This window comes from Nilaparvata lugens, chromosome 9 (assembly GCF_014356525.2).
Source record: "Nilaparvata lugens isolate BPH chromosome 9, ASM1435652v1, whole genome shotgun sequence".
In the NCBI taxonomy this organism is placed as follows: Eukaryota; Metazoa; Arthropoda; class Insecta; order Hemiptera; family Delphacidae; genus Nilaparvata; species Nilaparvata lugens.
In genome coordinates this window covers 18,847,517-18,854,858 of record NC_052512.1, presented here as the reverse complement: position 1 = coordinate 18,854,858, position 7,342 = coordinate 18,847,517, and the positions used below count along the sequence as shown (strand labels likewise).

At 38.1% G+C, this 7,342-nt stretch overlaps 1 protein-coding gene across 2 annotated transcripts in view; it reads left to right on the top strand.

The window, feature by feature from the left end:
• Nucleotides 1-7,342, top strand: part of LOC111060911 (lachesin-like) — a 328,507-nt gene that overhangs the window by 256,611 nt on the left and 64,554 nt on the right. The window lies entirely within an intron of this gene.

Sequence of the window (7,342 nt, the reverse complement as noted above, 5' to 3'; positions counted from 1 at the left end):
GTTCCAAGACAGATAAGATTTAATCTCTTGTGAAGACTGGGAAAACATTAAGTCGTATCATATAATATGAATAGTGTAGAACTGAAATTGTCGCTGGAATTTATATGAACCCAAAGATTTCAATATTTCTATATTGATTTCTCTGGTACATAAATGGCTTTTATGTGTCTTATATATAGGGAGTCAGAAGATCAGAGTTCGATCTGGTATTGTGATTGTGATTGAAGCTAATTTGAGCAGAATCGACAAAATTTTTTTAACGTGAATTAAATTGTAATTCAATTCAAAAAATACAATAAATATGACTGAGAAAAGTTAGTTTTGTGTCATTGTCAGGCCTGTACTTGGAGAAGAAAATGGCGAGACGACAATGAATGTAAACCATACCCTATCACGTTTTGAACTGTTTATGGTTCGTTACACCACTACTCCATTACACATGCACAACTCAGATACTCATATGTGAGCATCCTCAGAAAGAATATATAAAAACTACTCATTTCCAACTTGATCAATCTCCAAGTTATGAACTCGACAACTAAGGTGTCACCCACTTTCAAGCTCAAGAAAGCAATGTGAGTCTCGGGATTTGTTTCATAAAAATACAGAAATGATTGACATATCATAATTATAGAGAGGGAGAGGGAATTGCTGTTTTGAAGAAGATGGTTTCCTCTAAGATGTACTTAGGGTGTAATTTAGGTGTACTCAGGGTGTAATTTAGGTGTAATCGTCGGTTCTCAACGATTATCTTGGAAATACCCACATGATTGACGAGAGAATTGTGGTTTATTCTAAGATAGTAATGTTGTACAAAATTATAGAGAACAGAGCAATGTCACCAACCAATAATTACAGATGTATATTTTATGAATAATAGAGAGGAAAACTGAGGTAGCCTAATAACCCGATGATTCAGGTGCAGGAAATATTCACAAATTAAGCCTCAAGTAGCACAGACCCTAGGCCCAAGTCCCAACATTGAAAATATGGCAGATATTCTGCCACTCAGCCTCTGATATTTTGGATTGTGCTGTGCGAGGGCCATGGTAAATGATTTTGGATAATGAAGCTGACTACAATATTGGTGAGTGAAACATCTTTTTATTTCTTGATCAAATTTTATCTTGATTAACTACGAAAGCAATAAGGGCACTCAATCTAGCTGCCAACGTTTGAGAAAGAGCTGTAGAGACATTTCATAACATCTCAAGGCTTTAGCGGGCAACTTGTATTTTTACTTTCCTTGCCCTACTACCATGGGTAAGGAAAGTATTGCTTTCCAAAAAAAAATTAAGGTACCCCAATTTCAAGTTTTCTATACGTTTCAAGGTCCCCTGAGTCCGAAAGCATGATTTTTGGGTGTTGGTCTGTGTGTGTGTGTGTGTGTGTGTGTGTGTGTGTGTGTGTGTGTGTGTGTGTGTGTGTGTGTGTGTGTGTGTGTGTGTGTGTGGTGTGTGTGTGTGTGTGTGTGTATGTCTGTGAACACGATAACTCCATTCCTAATTAAGAGATTGACTTGAAATTTTAAACTTAAGGTCCTTACACCATGAGGACCCGACAATAGGAAATTCAATAAAATTAAATTCAAGATGGCGGAAAAAATGGCGGATAATTACTAAAAAACCATGTTTTTCACGATTTTCTCAAAAACGGCTCTAACGATTTTCTTTAAATAAATACCATGGATGGCTATTCATAAGCCCTATCAACTGACATGAGTCTCATTTCTGGGAAAATTGCAGGAGCTGCGTAATATTCTCGAGAAAAATGGCGGATAATTACTAGAAAACCATGTTTTTCACGGTTTAGTCAAAAATTACTCGACTGATTTATTTCAAATTCATACTCTGTATAGTTATTTATCAGCTCCATCAACTGGCATGAGTCTCCTTTCTGGGAAACTAATGGGGGGTTCACCCCATCCTTGAGAAATGGACTTTGTAACCTCCTTCTCATGCATGAGGTAGGTAGGTGGAGCAGTCTATAAAAATAACAGATAGTCGAGATATTTCATCTGTAGAGCAGCTGTTTTGACGACTTTAAAAAAATGACGACTAAAAAATCATTGAATTTCACAATTTACACAAAGGAAAAAGTACTCTGAAAACACATATACAAAAGTCTGATCGTAGTTTCAAATATGAGCAAGGAAAGTTGTGTAAGTGTACCACACCAGATTTTTATTCGTGAACTGTCGCCGACAATAATTCGAAACATTCACACAATAACATCTTGCTGACTGCAATAACTGTTTGTCAACCTGTTTTGGGAGTTATCACACAGACTGTCTGCACGTTATGCGCCGACACACGTGATTTCAGTTGTCTGTCTTGAATCTCGATTCGGACTTATACTTCGTACTAAATAACTTTTGACTTGGAGGAATATGCGGAGCAGAGAAATGGAGGGAGATCAGCCAATTACAGTGATGGATAGAGTCATAGGTAGAAGCGCAGTTAGAGTCAGTCGACTAAAGGCTTTCAGACAGGAAACTCCTTAAGTTTAACATGGACGTTTGAATACTCACTAGAAATAAGAGAATGCTGGCCGGTTCAGAACGGCAACATAGCCGCCGTTGTATCCCTACCTCTGTATGCCTTCTCTGCTGCGCATGCTTCTCCCAAGTCAGGAGTTATTTTGTACGGAATATAAACGCACTATGATTCTACGCACTCGATTTGGACTGAAACCTTTATATTTTTAAAGCTATTTAACCTATTTACCCATACTACCTCAACTATAAAGTTCAATATTTAGGCCAACTTTATGATGAAGGTATTTGATTTGAATTGTTTTTTTTATCGTTTTCTATCATTCAACAAAGAATATCACTTACCATTTCCAGATCGTCTTCTAACCCTGTTTGCTCTGATTCGTCCTATTAAATTCAAATTCAGTTTTTTGAAAGGTTGTCATGTGAGAATGCAGCATGCACATAATTACTGTGTTCGCTTTATCTTTAACCTGGGACGTGACGACCATGTAACTGAATACTTAACAGACTTGAACTCATGAAGCTGCTTGAGAGTAGATCACATCATGCTTTTTGCTTCCTCTATAAGATATTGAAAACTGAAACCCCTAAGTATCTGGCAGTAGAGTACCGTTACTTGGGTGATTTTGGTCGTGGAGGAACGTGGCATGGATCCCATCTGCTGGCTGTCCCAACACATAGGACTGTTATGTACAAAAAGTCGTTCCTTGTGACAGCCTGTAGTTTGTGGAATTTTCTGCCTGCTGAGCTAAGGCTTGTTGAGGGACATCGTCGGTTCGGCGCGGCTGTCTCGTGGTGGATCAGAGGTGGTGGACTCGGCTGGAATGTTCACTGAATCTTAACGTGTGTGTTGGTGTGTGTGTGTATGTGTGTCCTTTTTAATTCATTCCTCTCTTTCTTCTTTTCTACTTCTATCGAAATGATCTAAGGATTTTGAACTGACGTTTCTTCCGTTTTCACTTTTCACTTTCCACTTTCTTCTTATTGCATTCTTTTCACTGATTCAAATTAGAAAGAAATTTTAATTTTGTTTTCTTTCTTTCATCCGCTATTTGAAAGTTTTTTACTATTTTGTAAAATTAGTTTTTTTATCTTATAATCTTTGTTGAACAGTGTTTTAGTTTTAGTTAGAATTGTATTGGAGGGTCAAGTGTAAGAGAGTGCCGGCTGCGCCCTAACTTCGCCCTCCTAGGTTATTAATAAAGGCAGTCAATCAATCAATCTCTCTCTCTCTCTCACTCTCTCTCTCTGTGAATATGAGTAGGAAAAAGGTTCTCCAGCTTTATTTATACCAGAAGAATAAATCTATCAATCCATTCTCTCACATTCTCTCAACACTCTCTCTCTTCTTTATTTTCTTCTTCTTCTTCCTTCATTGTTTGTATACTTCTTCTTCTTCATCTTCTTCTTCATCTCTCTCTCTCTCTCTCTCTTTCTCTCTCTCTACTCTATTCATACTAGTATTCTCGGTTTTGTGAATAAGGGTGAGGAAAATGTTCTTCAACTTTTCCCATACCAGAAAAATGAATCCATTTATTCTCTCACACTCAATTCCTCTTACTTTCACTCCCTCCCTCTCTATTTCTCTCTCACTATATCTTACTCTACCACTTTCTCTCCGTCTCTCTCTCACTTTCGCATCCATTTAAAACTCACTCAATATTCACATCGCATACCTCAAGAATCATCGCAATAAACCTACCCCCACCCACAACCATAAGACCACACCATTTCAAATCTGCAGCTCCTCACAGACTCATTTCGTCAACGAATCATAAAAACGTTTCTTACCAGATTCGCTTTTTTCGTGATTTTTCTCGACGCAATCAGCAGTCCACATTGATTGGCAGGCAATAATCTCCAATTTCCGTTTAATAGTTCAAAATTACGAATTTCTCATTTACAGAGTCTGAACACAAAATGAATTTCGCGACAGAGTGCAAACCAATTTATTTTTAATGAAGCTGAAAGGCTCTTAGAACCCATAAAGTTCGTCGAAGAAAAATCATAAAGTTATTGAAGGAGAAAATGTAGAGGAAGAAGGAGTGAGAATGAAGAAGAAGGAGTTGGAGAAGAAAAGGAAGAAGGAGAAAGAGAAGGAGGATAAGAAGAATAAGAAGAAGAAGAAGAAGAAGAAGAAGATGATGATGAGGAAGCAGGAGAGATGATAGAGAAGAAAAATGGTGGAATATTGTAATGTGAATGGTGAGATTGGAACGAACTCAAAAAAGGAAATCTAAACTGTGATCCAGTGTTAAACACAAGAAAAATGCATGCTGACTTGAAAAAAATTACTCTTTTTTTTCTTCTTCTTCTTCACCTGTGTTCTTCTTCATCACCTGCTCCTTTACATTTTCCCCCTGTCTTCTTCTCCACCATCCTCTTCTTGTTCTTCTCCCGTCCTCTCCTCTATCCTCTTCTCCTTTTTCTTTTTCCCCTGTCTTCTCCTCCTCCACCCTCATCTTCTTCTTCTTCTTCAACCTCTCCTTCCCCTTTTTCGTTTTCTCCTGTCTTCTTCTCCTTCACCCTCTCCTTGTTCTCCTGTCTTCTTCTCTCTCTTCTCATTTTTTTCCCGGTTTTCTTCTTGTTCTCAACCTGTCATCTTCTTCCTTCCCTGCTCCTCTCTCTTTTCCTCTGTCTTCTTCTCCTCCATCCTCTTCTTCTTCTTCGTCTTCTTTCTCTTTTTCTCATGACGATGGAAAAGGAATTATGTGAGCAGGTACAGTGCAGTGCAGCGAGAGAGATTGAGAGAGAGAATGTGTTGGAAATGCACTTTATATGCATATATTGCTTGATATATATTTACACGTATTCATGTACATATGTAAGTGAACATAGGTACTGTATCTACGCACAATTCTACCTCTTGAATTTTCAGTATGAAGTGGAGAGGCACGTCTCAATGCAGCTACTCCTATATTTCATACTTAACTTTTGATTCTTCTCAAATGGAAAACCGTCTACTGGCTTCACTGCTATGCCCAACGAAATCTTACAAGTTTTTCCGAGTTTCCCGACTCTTCCAGCAGAATTCCGGCCGAACCCCCTCAGAGTATGGAGTCCTGAGAACCGAAATGTAAATTTTTCTTTTCCACATCTCTATTGTCTTCTTTACTAATTCCTATCTTATAATTTTCACTTTTATTGTACTTTCATGAGTTATGAAACTGTAATCTAATCTAATCTGATTCAATCTCTCTCTCTCTCACACACACAGACCGTTTGATGAAAGAGATTACTACTTCTTCTCTCACAAACACAGTATCTCTCTCACTCACTCTCTCTCGCACTCTCTCCCTCTCACACACATTCTATCTCCCACTCGCTCTCTCTCTCACACTCTCTCACTCTTCATCTGTCTATCTATTTCTATCTATATAGAGAAAAACCTGTTTTACAGGTCTCTATACATCATCATGTATATAACTTATCCTTTCTCCACTGGCCAACATACACATCCATACATGCATTACTGTAAATGCTTTTGCAAACACAAAAACCTGACATTGTGTTGAGTGGATAGAAAGCTTCCACATACTTTACACACTCACACACTTACGTGTGTGTGATAATCTTCTAAATGCCTTTACAAATATATACGCGGACGACGAAGTATTTGAAATACTTCTGCATCAATATGGCTGGTTGAGGGATCGAGAGAGAGCGACTGAGAGCAATAGAAAGAGATAGGGTGTGAGAGAGAATGAAGGAGTGTCAGAGAGAGAGCTAGCGAGGGTGTGAGAGAGAAGGAGTGATAGATAGAGTGTGTGCTGTGTGGTGTGAGAGGGAGTGAGAGAGAGAGTGAGTGAGAGAGATACTGTGTTTGTGAGAGAAGAAGTTGTAATCTCATTCATCAAATGGTCGGTTCTCCAGCTTTATATGTGTGGTTGTGGTTGCTGTTTCCCCAAGCCATTTATCAATCTCGCTGCAAAATGCAACAATGTTAGCCTGTCTCTAGCATTCTGTATCAATAATGGGAAATCTAGATTTTTGGCTAAGCTTGTATGAATCATCATAGATAGATTTTTTAGTCCTTTTTCAAGTGTGTGGTAATCCTATTATATAAAGCGAGCAATTTATGTATTTTTATATCTGGTTATTTTTGTTCAACACTGATCTCGAAAACGGCTCTAACGGTTTTCACGAAATTTGGAACATAGTATGTTTATGATATGAAAATTCGATTGCACTAGGTCTCATCCTTGGGAAAACTCGCTGAACGACATTAAAAGGATAATTCATCCTTGGCTGAAACAGCTGAGACTTTCGTCGTCTGTGGATAGTGAAGAGTGAGCGAGTGATTCTGTGGAAAATCTGAATATCGCATCCCTGAAATTCATAAGCTGACGTATGGCCAGCTGTGAAATATAAACACGATCATTTTGGAGAATTGTGTTCTGTTTATAAATAAATAAAAATAACGAGCGAGTCCCAGTGCCCCGATATTCCATTTCTAATTGAGGAAAATTTTGTTTCGTCGTACAAAGTTGGTAGAACCTCTCAATCAGTTTACAGTCGGCAGTGCGAGTTCTTGACCGAAACGAAGATGAAGTCTTAGTTTCGACTCGATCGGTTTTTGTCTGTTTTTTGTACCGCAGTTATTATCCGATTTGGATGAAATTTGACATATATGTACTTTGAAACAAGGCGCGTTGACGTTTATAAGTTTTTTTGTTTTTTTTCAATTTAAGGATAATACAAGAGGAAAAAGAGTCTCCTTCGAACGCCAAAATTACCGTACAATTCAGTCTATAGAATTATTCATCACAAATCATCTGTGAAGTGGATTATTATAAGCTGTCCATACTGTCCATCAGAGTGAATCCCGTCCTGTCCTGTCATGTC